The sequence below is a fragment of the Camelus bactrianus genome, chromosome 23, assembly GCF_048773025.1.
Source record: "Camelus bactrianus isolate YW-2024 breed Bactrian camel chromosome 23, ASM4877302v1, whole genome shotgun sequence".
Taxonomy (NCBI): domain Eukaryota; kingdom Metazoa; phylum Chordata; class Mammalia; order Artiodactyla; family Camelidae; genus Camelus; species Camelus bactrianus.
In genome coordinates, this window is record NC_133561.1 from 42,229,716 (window position 1) to 42,245,506 (window position 15,791).

Here is a 15,791-nt window from a genome sequence, read left to right on the forward strand (position 1 = left end):
ATGGTCACTGAGGGTACTAGAATTACAAGAGTTCACAAGATCTGACAAATAACATAATGAGTTTTTCTTCTGTCTTTAAAATTTAAAGAAATTGAAAACATTATTTTGGTGGGCTAGCTGCCTCTATTGAGAAAAATTTAAAGAAGCACAGCTACAAATATAAATATCAAACCAAGCTCAGTCTCTGTACTGATCACTGGTCCCTGGCAGACACAAGATGGAAATGTGTAGCTCAAGTTCTTGGCATGAATTACTTGCTATTAATTTCTCATTAACATTAGATTCTGTCAAACTTAAATTTAATCATATTGATTTGTTTTCGAAAATAAAGACCTCTCACTTAAAAAATAAAAAAAAAATCTTCAAAACCTAATAAAAACGGGCAACTTGCTATACCCTGGTTTATATTAGACATTAGGAAGGTCTTCCATTGCCTTCTTATTTACACTTTCACGTGCAATAAAGAAAAATCAGGTTGCAGTTTAATCTAGTTCTTTTAAAAGATCTCTGAAGCCACCATAGCAAGATAGATAGGTTGATTCACACACTAGCTTCTCCAAATTTCAGATAATTTTTACGTGTCATTTATTCCAAATTTGGAAACACCCTGGAGGAAGGTAGGGATGAATGGTGGTAGGAGACACAATGTAACTATAGGAAGGACCTTCCCTCTTCCCTGAATGTGTAGAAGAGCAGAGTGAGTCATGCTTGTGGGGAGTGGAGAGGAACCGAGTGCAGGTTCCACTGTGGATCTGCTGAGGGTAGGGTTGGTGGGGTGCTGTTGATGAGCATGTGCTCCAAGGAAAGGTGGGGTCAGGGAGTCCAGAATCACTGGAAATGGTTTCCTGGGACATGTGCCTAGAACCAAATGGCCTGGAATGGAACTAGCATGAACAGAATTCCACAGTCCCACAAAGGTAGATTCCCAGGTCCATGAACAACCAGGACCACAGGTGTGGGGGAGATGAAGGTCACTGTCTGAGAAAGTGGGAACAGGCCATGAACAGCAGTGAGGGTGTATGTGTCAGGGCTGGGAGGTGGGGTTATTCTTAAATCTTAGTTCACATGTAGACTACAAGAGACTGGGTGTGGAGAAGCCAGTCAGGGTGAGGAAAAGTAGTGGGATATTTTTGTAGAAGGACACACTGAGGCTTGGTGATGTGTTAAAAATAGGGGAGTACCCCTGGTTTTTTTTCTGGGGAGACTAAAACCGACAGCAGTTGAATGAGAGGTGGATTCGAGGAAAGAAATGACATGGTGATGTAATGAAGACGCTCTTCTGGGGAGGTGAAGAGACTGGAACAGAAGTAAAATGTCTCTTTTCTCCAAAGGGATCCTCAAAGGCACAGAGAGTTCAGAAGTCTCCCATTCTGCTCCCATTACCTGTTGCTTTCAGGGACTCCGTGAGGGATAGGGAAACCACCTGCTTGATTATCACAGTAGAGAGCATCCTTGGTGGAGTGGAAAAACTTAAAAACTGTATTTGAAATTATATTTTCTGAATGCATCCATTTAAGAGGTTGCCATTGGGATTCTTTTTTGAGAAGACTTGGACTTACAAATAAGTGCAAAGTATCCATTGAGATCTGCCCTGTCCAAAGTGGCAGCTGCTAGGGGGGAGGGTATTGCTAAGAGATAGAACATGTGCTCAGAGTGCACGAAGTCCTGGGTTCACTCTCCAGTACCTCCATTAAATATAAATCAATAAAAACCTAATTACCCTCCCAAACAAACAAAACAAAAACAAAAAAATCACAGAAAAGCAAAGTGGCAGCCGCTAGCCACATGTAACTATTGCTTGCTTGATACATAGTCAGCTGAAGTTGAGATGCATGGTACGTGTAAAATACACTCAGATTTTGAAGGTCTAGTATGAATAAAACCATGTGAAATATCTCATATTTTTTTCTGTTGATTATACGCAGCAATGATAATATTTTGGCTCTATTGGATTAAATATAAATATATTGCTAAAATCAATTCCATTTTTTTTTTTTTTACTTCTTTAAAAAAGTTGGGGAGGCTTCTGGAAAATTTAAAATTACATGAGTTGTTTGCATTAAATTTGGACATCCCCTGAGTTGATTTACCAGAAACATATTTTTGCCAGTCCTGTTCATTTTATGAAGTTTTGTTTAATTATTAGAATTACGTTTTCATGCTGTAACCTTTACCAACCTTCTGTCTGAAATCAAGCTCAGTGAGGAGCTGGCATTTTCGGTTTTCCTTTGTGAATTTGATGAATGACTGCATTACTGTTTTGTGTTTTGTTTTCCAAAATTTAATTGTGTGCTGGTTAATTCCAGGACGGTGATATCTGAGATTTTTGTTTTTGTTTTTTTTCTTTCCCTTTTTAAAGGTAAAATTGCACCATCCTGGAAATAGTTATCTCAGGGTATTAGGAATTATTTTTTAAAGCATTCACCTCTCAAAATTCCTTCACTGGGCCTGGCAGCACACACCATGACTCTATTGCTCTTTAGAGCTGTATTTTCAGAACATTTTATTGATGTATATTTGATTTACAATGTTGTGTTAGTTTCAGGTGTACAGCAGGGTGATTCAGTATATATATTTTTTTCTTTTTCAGATTCTTTTCCACTGTAGGTTAATACAAGTAATTGAATATAGTTCCTTGTGATATACAGTAGGTCCTTGTGCTTATCTATTTTATATATAATGGTATGTATCTGTTAATACAGCCTCTTTTTGGATGCAAAAAACATAGGTTGGGGCTCGGAGCCTTGAAAAACGAACACTACTAAGGCCATCCGCCCAGGCTTTGGGGGCTTTCTGAGTTTCTCTGCCCCTTCAGGGGAAGGCAATGGGTCCTGTCATGGGATGTGATGGTGCTTGGGCATCAGGGCTCTTTCCTGTAGCCACGGCTGGGTGTCCTCAGTGAGCAGGGCAGAAAAATTGATGCCTATGCTGAAGTGGACGGGGGGTTCTGTGGACAGTGTGTTCTCACAATATTACCTTTTTCTGAGTGGCAGGGGATAATTATTTGACAACTTCTGTGTGACTGACAAGAAATGTGTGTGGTAGAGTAGCCTTTCACATCTTACTTCTTAAAGCAATCACTTTCCCTCCCTTTTTGTTACAAAAGAATTTATGTTGTTGGGAAAAATACTCATTAGGTGGAATTACCATAGTCACAGCCTTATGCCACTTAACCATATTTTCTTCTTGTGCTTTCCAGAACATTGTAAAGCTGATAGAAAGAAAACAAGCAGGAGGGAATACTCCCAAACTCATTCTGTGAAGCCACCATCAGTCTGATACCAAAAACAAGCAAAGACACCACCAAAAAAGAGAATTAAAGACCAACATCACAGAAGAACATAGATGCAAAAAATCCTCAAGAAAATACTAGCAAATAGAATGCAACAGCACATAAAAAAGATCATACATCATGATCAAGTGGGGTTCATCCCAGGAACACAAGTGTGGTTCAACACATGCAAATCAATGTGATACTTCACAACAAGAGAAAGGACTAAAACCACATGATAATCTCAATAGATGCAGAAAATGCACTTAATAAAATTCAATGGAGAACTATAAAACATTGATGAAGGAAATTAAAGAAGTTTCTAAGAAATGGAAAGATACCCCATGCTCCTGGATTGGAAGAATCAATATTGTTAAAATGGTCATACTGCCCAAAGCAATCTACAGATTTAATGTGATCTCTATCAGATTACACAGGACACTTTTTATAGAATTTGAACAAATAATCTTAAATTTATATGGAATCACAAAAGACCCAGAATTGCCAAAGCAATATTGAAGAAAAAGAATGAAGCTGGAGGAATAACCCTCCCAGACTTCAGACAAAACTACAGAACTACAGTCACCAGAACAGAAAGGTATTGACATAAATACAGGCATATGGATCAGTGGAACAGACTAGAAAGCCCAGAAATAAACCCACAGACCTACAGTCAATTAGTCTTTGACACAGATAGGCAAGAAAATACAGTGAGTAAAGACATTCTCTTCAACAAATGGTGCTGGGAACACTGGACAGCAGCATGTAAATCAATGAAGTTAGAACAACTCCCACACACTTTACACAAAAATAAACTCAAAATGACTTATAGAATTAAATATAAGACAAGAAAATGTAAATCTCCTAGAAGAAAACCTAGGCAAAACATTCTCTGACATAAATCATAGCAATGTCCTCCTAGGGCAGTCTACCCAAGCAATAGAACCCCTAGACACCTCTTCATTCCACGATTCCACAGTGTTCAAAGCAGTAATTCACTTGTGCAGCTGGGTAATAAGCCACAGCTGCCAGATCACTGGGCTTTTCTAGATTTCTTGGAATGTCAAAGAAATCCAGAAAAGTCATTAGCTATTTGAAGAAATCTTTGGTATCTCATTTTACAGTTAAATTATTTATTCCATTTTTCTAAAATTCAATACTGATTATATTAAAGCATAATCATACAGACATCATTTTCAGGTGTACCCACTACACTTTTTTCTTATCATTATAAACAAATTTCTATTAATCAAGAAGTTACAATGAATTACAAATTATGTGCTAGGAAATGAAGCAGATACATAATATGTGAAAAAGAGCAATCTTTATGGTAGTTTGGAATCTAGATGGACACATAAGTACTATGTTGTACCATCAAACAATTACTTGGTTTTGTGTTATATTCCAGATATATAAAAGAAGTTCCAAGAGAAGAAATCTTGTGTGACTAGAAACATGACATAGCTTTGCACCTGAAGGACACTCAATAAATACTAAAGGAGGGAACAAATGAATGAACAAGAAGAACCAGCATAGCTGTGCAGATACATAGTATTGAGCAGGGTTTTCAAAAACCAGCAACACAAAATCTGCTCCTCGCCAAAGAAGAGCCCTCAAGTCTAAATACACACCTGAAATATTTCATTGAGTCTAAAGGCACATATTTGTTTTCATGTCTCAGCTTCTCAGAAATTGATGAGATGCCATAATTTAAAGAGTAGCATTTTTTTCTTTCTTATAGTTAAAATAAATGTGTATCTCATGCCTCTTAAATTTGATCAAACATATCGATTGACTCTAAACAAATGTTATTGTGTGTAATATGATTTCAAAATTAATCACTTAATACATGCAAATTTAGATCCCTAATTATAACTTTTAATATTCATAACAGCTCAAAAACCTAATGAAAACTTGGGATGTCAAATTCTGTGAGTTCTAATTCTTAACATTTCAAAACATAAAACAACAAAATTACAACAACTACAAACTCATACAGCACATCTTAAAATCTAGAGCATGCAGAATCTGCAATGTTACTGCAAACGGTGCTGTGAGGTAAATAACCGCAGATACTGTAAACAAACCTGTTATAGAAACAAAGAAGATATTCTTTCCTTTTTATACTAAAAGGTGGAAAGTTGGGGAAAAGAAAATAATTTTTGTTGCTATAATTTTATCTATAAATAAAAGAATAAAATACTGACCATCTTAACATGAAGAAATTTTACTGAAAAAAATAGAAATGTGTTAACTTCACATTAATGAATTTCATATTCATTTATAAATTACTCTAAAGGAAGACTCACACAATCAACATAATGCAGTAACATAAAACAAGCAACCTGCTATATTTTATTTTGACCGGGGGAGATGCCATTTTTTTAAAAAGGAAGCAATGAATTTGCCAATGTCAGACTATTATCAGGCAGCTAGGGAAACATTTTATAGTCTACTGGAAAAGTGCAAACAGGCATGAGTTAAACTGCTGACACAACCTTAGTACAGCGTCCTATTCTAATTAGTATAGGAAGTTACATCAAGGAGAGAGCTTCCCTACCAATTTTTTTTATCATTATCAGCCTTAATATCTGGATAGAAAAGGATATGAACTAGTGAAACGTTAATCAATTAAGGGAATAATAAACCTTAAATCTGTAGGAGAATCTGCATTTATCTATGAACCTACAGTTATGTATGTGTGTATAGGAATTTCTCATAAGAATTACATAGTGAATCTGACTTTTGCTATGTACAGGGGTAGCTAGTCACTTAGTATTTTTAGCCTTAAGATTCATCACTAGAAAATGAAATAACACTTGTTGAGTTTCTGCAATATGCCCATCACTGTGCTAGATGTTTTATATAAATTATCTCAATCACCAAAAGAATCCTACCAGATAATTAGTATTTACTTCACATAACCAAAACTCATTCACCTAAATTTGATTCCACTGGCCAAGTCAGCCAAATCCCAAAGCTCTTTTCCTTTACTACATGGTACTATGTATATATAAACATGAATGTGCACAAATACTGTCCACTACATGAATCATGACATAGCAATGGGACAGCTAGAGACTACTGTCTACTTTTTTTTCTACATAACACACTTCTGTAGTGAGAATCAGTTCATTCATCATTAAGGGATAAGGTCAGTATAATGTGAAAGTCACATTGGTCCAGAAATAATTGTCTCCAGCATAACAATGTTTCAAAGCCTTGAGGGATGAGCTTTCTCACAGAGTCTTAGCAATATATGATGACCTTAAGGAAAATACCTGACAATCCTTTGGAAGAGGGCAAACAGAGGCCAGTTAATGGCTTCAAGAACTACTAGGATTTCTACAATGTTAGACTACCTGGCTGAGCTGCGAACACAAATAAACCATGAAAATGTTTCCCCATGTTTACTCAAAAAAAAAAAAAAAAAAAGAGGGTAGTATCTAAAGAAGAAAGGCTACATCCTGGATCAGAATTTTTAATTTTGACAATTTATCTTTAACAGAATTGAATGCCCTTGTGGACTTACATTTCAAAGGAGAATACTAACTGATATTGGGTGCAAATGTTCAACTATAGTAGAATTTTATGAGAACACTTACCAGTTTTGCTAGTACAGAGATTACAAAGCTGCATAGTTCTGAGTGGCTTCTCTGTATTTTTAGGGTATGATTTTGCAGAACTTTAGGTTTTTTCTAGAGACACATATATTGTTTTACAAGAGAACTGCCTGCATTATTGTATTGTAGAAAACTCAGTTTCACCACCAGCTTTATTCAGACCTAGTCTAATTTCTTCAGTATTTGCTGTTACAGAGTAAAACCAATCTAAACTGAGAGGTTAAATAAACTTAATTGCTGCTAAACCCTTAAGAATTACTTTGTCAAAGCAAATCATTGCTCATTTTTATTTTTACTTTAAGAAATAAGAAAGAGTTGGAGTGAAATATTTGAAATAAATAAAAACTAGAAAATAACATTTTAAAATACAGATTATATTAATAGAAGTAGAATATGTGATCTCAAAATTCTCAAAATTATTCTAAATTAAATGTAAATTCTTGTATATACTATATATTAAAAAAATATTTTGAGTCAGTTTAAATTTTTTTTTAATTCCACAAGGCAGATGACATTCATTACAATAATAATACAGGTTTTTCCCTTAGAATTAGTCTATAGGTAGCATACTTGAGATTATTTTCCTTATGAAAATGTCAAATTATTAAGGAGAAAACAATATTAACCAATATTGGCCACAGGGAATACACTTTACTAAGTTGGCTTCTTCATTTAAATCTTTTTCTGTAATGTGTCTAAGACATCACTAATACTTTAAGAATGTCAAATCCTAATCAAATTTTAACTCTGGTAAAGTAAGTTACTAAAAGTTATGAATATTGAAAGTTATTAAATTTCCACTGTGATAAAACAAAATAGGAATCAAAGTTAAACAGTCCTACATAAAATAAAATGTTTATTTAACAACTAGAGCTTACGCTGCTCAGTAAGTGTTTTACTCTCCTCATTGAGATGACTGAAGATTTCAGAGCTAGGCTTCTGTCAATTTTCTACCTCTCAATCTCAAAAGGCTTTTGTTTCTTGATTCCTCCTTCCGTCCTTCCTGTCTGTGAAGAAAAAAGTGATCCCTATCATTCCCAAGACTAATATCAGTCCTTTTGATTTTTGTCTACCCCATGTCTCCTCCAGAATCTTGCTCTTTTAATCATCTCCCTTCTGCTTCAAAGTTCAATTGCTTTAATCTCATTTGTCTCTCTTTCCATGAACATTATTCTTCCTAAGTTTAAGAGATAATGGTGTTCCATGAAACTTACCTGTGTTTTGTGTATTCAGATACCCTGCTGTAAAATGTCTTACTATGACTCACAGTAAAAAAAAAAAAAAAAAAAGCTTGAAAGTTACTAAACTAATCTTGTGCCTTCATTTCATATATGTGAACATTGAACCCACAGATCTGATCTATCAAAATTCACTCACTCAGTAATAGAATCCTTGGCCTTTCAATTACCTCTATGGACAGAACTTTTCTTTACTCTTCAAATTATGTCATGACATGGTGTCATTTAGTGACCACGACCACTTGTCATTATCTTAAGGTTATCTGTCAATAGACACTTTATGTTAATATTAACTGAAAACTCAAGTTACTGGTTCCAAGCAAGGTCAGAATTCTGGATCAAAACTATTAACATCTCCACTTTGTTCATGTGCATCTGTTTTATTGTAGGTCCATGAAGTGACATTTTTTTTTCAGTCACTTTTTCCCTTTCTAGGTCATACCTCAGATAATGCTGTCTGCCTCGGAGATCAGACTCCATCCTATCTTGGGTGTCTGACTGTAGAGGAGAAGGCAAATATGTGTATTCTCCCAGTTTTCTAGGATGCTCTTTGTCCTGTGAGGTGACATATTGGAGATACTTTACATAAATGTGTGCTGTTGGGAAAGTAACAGGACTTGCCTTACCCTGTGCGCAGGCTGGAAATGAAGGTCAGTCGTGGGCTTGGCAGTGGAAGCCGCATAGGCTTACTGAGCCGTCCTCCACCAGGGGGCAGCACTTCCTTTATTGCTGGTGGAAGGGAGGGAGAGAGTGTGTGGGGGGGCCTTCCAGTACCTTTGCAATAACTGTAGTATGTGCTTTACTATGTTAAAGAGCTCCTCCCTTCACTCTTGAAATAATTTGATTTCTTTGAAATTCATTTTTGAATAAAGATCTACAGAATTAAATCAGCTGTATTCAAAGAAGTTTAAAAACCCTCCTATCTTTAGTAACAAATTTACCATGATTTATCATCATGTTTGTTTAAGGACCATTTAACATTGCTTTTGTAATAGAAGAAAAAACATTTTAACTTTCAAAAATAAATTAATTATTTTCTAATTATGCATTTATTACATTTATTTTGAAGTAAAACTTGTAATCTTTAATCACTTAAAGTAATCACTGTTAACATTTTCCTATGTGCAATATTTTAATGTATAAATAAATTTTTTAAATATACAGCTAGACTGAAGCAATATGCTGTATACCAGAAATTGACACAACATTGTAAACTAACTGTAATTCAATTAAAAAAAAACTCCTAGAAGAAAACATAGGCAAAACATTCTCTGAAATAAATCTTAGCAATATTCTCCTAGGGCAGTAAACCCAGGCAATAGAAATAAAAGCAAAAATAAACAAATGAGACCTAATTGAACTTATAATCTTTGCACAGCAAAGAAAACAATACACAAAACAAAATGACAACCTATAGAATGGGAGAAAATATTTGCAAATGATGAAACTGACAAGGGCTAAATTCCCAGAATGTTAAAAAAAAAAAGCTGATACAACTTAATAACAAAAAAACAAACAGTCCTATCCAAAAATGGACAGAAGACCTAAAGAAGTAATTCTCCTATGAAGACAAACAAATGGCCAATAGGCACATGAAGAAATGCTCAGTATCGCTAATTATCAGAGAAATGCAAATTAAAACTACAATGAGGTATCACCTCACACCAATCAGAATGGTCATAATTAAAAAGTCCACAAATGATAAATGCTGGAGAGAGTGTGGAAAAAAGGGAACCCTCCTACAGTGCTGGTGGGAATGTAGTTTGTTGCAGCTATTATGAAAAGCAGTATGGAGATTCCTTAAAAAACTAAAAACAGACCTAACCTATGACCCAACAATCCCACTCCTGGGCATACATCTGGAGGGAAATCTAATTCAAAAAGACACATGCACCCCAATGTTCATAGCAGCACTATTTACTATAAGCAACCTAAAATGTCCATCAAAAGATAGCTGAATAAACAAGCTGTGGTATAATTATATAATGAAATACTACTCAGCCATGTAAAAGAATAAAATAATGTCATTTGCAGCAACATGGATGGACTTGGAGATCATCAGTCTAAGTAAAGGAAGTCAGAATGAGAAAGAAAAATACCATATAATATCACTCATATGTGGAATCTAAAAAAAAGTCACTGATGGACTCATCTACAAGACAGAAAGAGACTTGCAGACATAATAAACAGTCTTATGGTTACTGGGGGAAAGGGGATGGGAAGGGACAAAATGAGAGTTTGAGATATGTAAACATTAACTACTATATATAAAAATAGATTAAAAAAACAAATTTCTTCTGTATAGCACAGGGAAATATACTCAATATCTTGTAGTAATCTATAATGAAAAGTGTGAAATGAATATATTTGTGTATATATATGACTGAAACATGCTAATCACTAGAAATTGACAAATTTTAACAGTATAATTTTAGAAAAGCTTAACTGACCAAAAAAATAAAGTCAAGGGAAAGAAATATATATATATATATGTATGTATATTCAGCTAGATTCCTAGTCTTATCACTTAATGTGTAAGGGGAATGATTTTTTTTCCTTCTGCCACCTTCTTACAGGTTGATGCGTTGGGAGTCTCCCTGGGCCTCTCCATCACCACTCAGTGTGGAGACTGTCCGCACTTCCCGCTAGAACTTTGGTGTTCTTGTGGCTTTAGTTACTGTCTCTATGTTGGGATACAAATCTGCATCTCTAGTCCCTAAGGCTCTTTTATATTCTTCTAAATGCCTGTCAGAAATTTTCAACTGGATGTTTTATAGGCACCTCTTCATGTAAATCTTTACTCTCCCCTGGGGCTCTTAGTGTGACCTACAAACTGTTTGCAGGCACATTGGTGTATTTCTCTCCTGTCGCCTTACTGTCCTACGTAGTTCTCTCCCACCCCTTCTGGGCTGGTTTCCTAGCTTTTGAGTGTCTCCTTCCTTCAACGTGGCCTGGCTAGTCAGACATCAGGTTTCAGAGCCTGATCTCTGGGAAATGTTTTTGAACTCCCCTTTGACCTCCTTAAGACTGGGTCAAGTGCTTCAGTGTACCCTGTGATACCTTTTTCCACCATAGCATTTGTCACTTCATATAGTATTATTGTTGCCTGTTTACTAGACATAAACTTCTTATTCACAACTCCCTAACACCTAGTCTGGGGCCTGGCACTTAGTAGGGACATAATAAACATTGGTTGGATAAGTGAGCAGTATTATGAAATGTCCCCAGTCTAATTAGCTGTAATTAGTCTTCTACATTATTTTTAATGTCTTTGATGGTATTGGCATTTAATAGCATAAAGGTTCACCCAGTATTTGGGCATTTTCCTTTCTTTTTTTCTTTTGAGTACAGCACGAATTGGTTTTCATAGTTCAGTGTTCAGAAGAAGCCTCCCCTTAACTTTCTCATGGGAGACTCAGCTGAGCTTAACATGCCTGGGTGGTGCCTCTGATTAGGATAACAGAACCGGAGTTGTTTCCCAGCTCTGCTGTGTCCTGCTTTATTGCCCTATTCAGCTACTTATATGGCTCTTATGAGAACTTCATACAGGCTTCTGATTATTTTTTAACTTACCTACCCTCAGACTCAATGGAAGTTAAGAGTCTCATCCTCTCCCTACACGGTTCTGTTAGCTAAAAATATGTTTGAAAAGAATTCTCTAACCTAACAACCTCCCCATATCTGTTTAAAATTTGTTGTTGAGACATTTGTGGAGCTGGCCCTTATTTATGATTTCCTCTTAGTATTTTGCTAATACCAGGGTAAGGAATTGGCCCTTGTGTACAGAATGAGGTACTTTTCTTTTGGTGGTTTCTGACCAGCTGGCAGTATCTGGCCCATAAAAAGCCGCCCTTACCCCCACTCCACACTTCTCTAGCCATTCCTTTCCTGGTTCTCTTGTTTCCTGAATATGTATTTCCCAGGTGCTCTTTTGGGCCTTGTTTTCTCTTCATCTTCATCTTAAAACAATTGCAAAGATTATTGACAAATTTTACTTCTTGATTATCATCTCAGATTGCAGTTGCTTCTTGCATATCCCATAAACCTGAGAGTGAGGCTTAGATAACTCAAGTATCTTATATGATTAACTGATTAAGCGGGGCTCTTTCCCCTTCCTTCACTGAAGTTCTGAGTTGCTCCTGTATTTGTAGTTTTTGAAGACTGTGACTATCACTGCTGTCATCTGGGCTCTGAACCTGGCCAGATCATGCCAGTTTTATTTCCCATAACATCTCCTGAATACCTCTATGAGGCACACCCTACCACCGTCAGTTCAGGAATGAATTGTCTCTGACCTGCTCACCACTCTCCCATCTGACCCCTTCCTCCAATGCCTTGTGAAGGTGCACATTCACAGGGAGCCTCGGGGGCTTGACTTTCCTAGCTCTGCAATGCTAACCACCTGTTGCAAATTGCATAGCCCTTAACATTCCTACCAGTTCTTCCCCTCTTTATCAGGACCTGGCAGTGCCTTTTCATGTGAATTCTCTGATTGTACAACTTAAGCACCAGATGAAGATCTTTTGTAACTTTCTTTCAAAATTGTTCCAAGTTTAAATAGACCCTTGGCTTTCAGCTATTATCTGCTGTTTAAAAACAGTGCAGTGTTTTTTGACTGGAGACCGTGGGCTCTTAAATACTGGTGCACCTCTAGAAAGATCCAAGTATCATTTGGAATTGTCGTGACCTTGTCGACAGTCTTAAGTGAGTAGGCCATGGGAACAAGGTCAAAGTTCACAATAACTTGCATGTGTGTGAGGTGGGAAGTAAATGTATGCATGTGCCAATAGCATGAGAAAGTATTATGAACTATACGCATGCGCGGGCATAATAAAAAGACAAGCGCATACGCCCGAGGACGCGCTTCACCCGCTTGTACTGCGATAAACTGCTGTTTTGCTCCATGTCAGCTCCTCACGCATCATGTCAGCTCCTTGTGCATTTTTCCACTTGGGCAGCTCACCTCCTCTCATCCCTCTCCAGCCTCCCGCGGCTGACAGACCTAAACCAGTATTTCTCAGATTATTTCTAAGGCTGTAGTTTTGCTCATGCTACTTCCCTGTACCCCAAAACTATTTGTATTCCCGCTGCTTTCAGAATGTTTACGTAAGTTCCAGATAGCCTGGCATTCTGGGTGCATTACATTTTGGCTTAGAACTGTTTCCAACCTCATAACCTGCCATTTTACACCATATTCCTGGTATACCTCCTGTCACAGCCAGATAGGTGTATCTGAGGCCCGCTGGTCTGGGGTGCCCTGTTCATTCCCTCTCCCACACCCTTCATCCTCTACGTCATAAACTCTTCAGTTCCAGCTCCATCATAAGCCTTCTCTGGCATGCCCAGATGAAAATACCACACTTATCACCTCTAACACCTAAAACTATGTACACTGGATGATAGTTTTTTCTATGCACTGCTCCTACTCACTGGATGTTCTCACAGCAGGACTTTATATCCCTACAGCACCCAGCAAATAATAAGCACTTGCTATTTTTTTGATGAAGAAATTGTCACTTAATCAGTTGCCACCTGTGATCCACCTAAGTTGAGAGTACTGTGGATTCATTGGTTTAGCTCCACACTATGAAAGTCTTCTTTGTGGAAAAACTTGTTCATAAAGGTGAAATTTCCCTTAGCTCACCATGATTCTGTTCCGCTAAACTTCTAACTCATTTTGAAGTTTACAGTTAGGGCATGAGAGTCAAAGTGAGCCTGTGGGCATATATATTTTTACTTGATAAGTTGTAGAAATTTACCGGTATATTGAGAAGATGATCAGACTAGGACTCAGAATACAGACCTAAATTTGAGTTCTACATTTCCACCTAAGCTTAGATAAGTCATTTAAAATCTCTTGGTCTTAGTTTCCTCTATAAGGGAAAAGTTGCATAAGATAGTTTCAGGTGTCAGTTTGCAATGAAAAAGCCTATATAAATGCTTTTGAACAGGAGGCTGCAAACTTTTTCTTTAAAGGACCAGATTGTATTTTAGGCTTTGCTAGCCATAGACTGTTGCAGCTCCTCGACACTGCTATTAGTAGCTTGAAAGTGGCCATAAACAATATGTAAACTAGCATTTCACTATTTTATTTATGAGAACATTACTATATAGTTTCATTTTTATGAAATTATAAAATAAGCAATACTTATCTGTGCTTGAAGAAAGTTCAAAATTATGTCTGCCTGTAGAATGGTGGGTGTGGGGATTGACAGCGTAGGGACATGAGAGAGATTTATAGGGTGATGTTAATGTTCTCTATCTTGACAGTGGCTTGGATCATATAGGTTGAACTCAAGTAATGGTACACTGGAGGTTTGTGTATTTCACTGAATATAATTTGCTTTCTCAATTTTAGTTAATATGCATGGAGTGTTTAGGGGTAAAGTGTATGGACATCTGCAACATGAAATGCATTAAAAACAGATGGTGAATAGATATAAAATAAATATAATAGACTACTGTAGAATCTAGGTGGGTTTATGGATGTTCACTTACATTTCTTCTAACCTTTCTATGTATTTGCAAATATTTCTAATTAAATGTTGCAGAAAAAATAATAAATGAATATATTGATATTTTCCTTGACTTCCTTCTACCAGTCACGGATTCTTTCCTGCAGGTAATGATTGCTTGTCAGTTTTCCTACCAGTGCTTTTCCAACATATTTATGTACGTCTGTCTGTATCTCTGTATGTGTGTGTGTATAGATGGGTCTATGTGGAATATGTAGGAATCATTTTCTTTTCCACTTTTACATGAATAATAGGAAGAATGTATGTTCTTGAACTTATTTTTCCCCACTTAATGTCTTGATTGTGTTTCCTTGTCTTTCTCTATATATATTATACATGTATATCTCCTTTGAATCATTGCAAAATATTCCACAGTGGAGGGATATATATCCAAGACTATATATATATTTCTTGGTGATATATATTTAGATTTTTCCATTTTTCTCTTACAAATTGGTGCAGAGCAATTTGTAAAAGAAAAAAAAAACTATTTCTCTAGGGTAGACACTGAGAAATGGAATCACCAGTTTGTAGTATATGTTTATTTTTATATTAATAGATTGTCCTCCTGTAAAGCTGTACCAGTAGTCCCTCCAGCAGAGATTAAATTACCTGTTTCTTTTCAACTTTCTGAGCATTGATTATCAATTTAATTTTTTTTTTTTTGCTAATTTGATAGGATGCTGGTATCTGGTTGGGTTAATTTGCAGTGTATCTGGTGACTGCAACTGAGCATATTTTTATGCTTGCAACATTTCCATTTCTTTACAGTCCTGTGCTCATCGTCTTGCTATCTTTTGTCTTGTAATTCCTTTATTTTAGAAATCGTACTTGTTTTAAATTAATATTTTCATTTTTATGGGCTATTCCTAATCATTTATCCCAAAATATATTGCATAATCTGCCATTCCTCACTATTTCAATTGCCAACTGTGTTGCATGCAAAACTCCATTTTATATGGATCCTTTCCTAGACACTGTTCTGTTTTGTTAATTTCTACCTCTGTTCTGTGCCATTATCTCACTGTACTATGTAAGCTCTATGTAAGTGTTTGTAAAATAAAAGTAATGTGTGAAGTTTGTGGGAGTACCGTCTCTCCAATTTTGGCATCTGTGTAGTATTAGCTTTATAAAAATCATTTAA

At 36.2% G+C, this 15,791-nt stretch overlaps 1 protein-coding gene across 15 annotated transcripts in view; it reads right to left on the minus strand.

The window, feature by feature from the left end:
- The window catches only part of LOC141574800 (uncharacterized), a 72,098-nt gene that overhangs the window by 11,065 nt on the left and 45,242 nt on the right, over window positions 1–15,791 (minus strand). For 7 of the 15 annotated variants that reach the window (XR_012501963.1, XR_012501956.1, XR_012501958.1 and 4 more), the window contains 2 exons: window positions 8,759–8,861; window positions 7,773–7,901 (listed from right to left, as the gene is read on the minus strand). The exons of 4 other annotated variants lie outside the window; for them this stretch is intronic. The gene's annotated coding sequence lies outside the window, so the exon portion shown is untranslated. The remainder of the gene's footprint in view (window positions 1–7,772; window positions 7,902–8,758; window positions 8,862–15,791) is intronic. 4 more of the 15 variants (XR_012501957.1, XR_012501952.1, XR_012501948.1 and 1 more) reach the window with 2 other exon arrangements.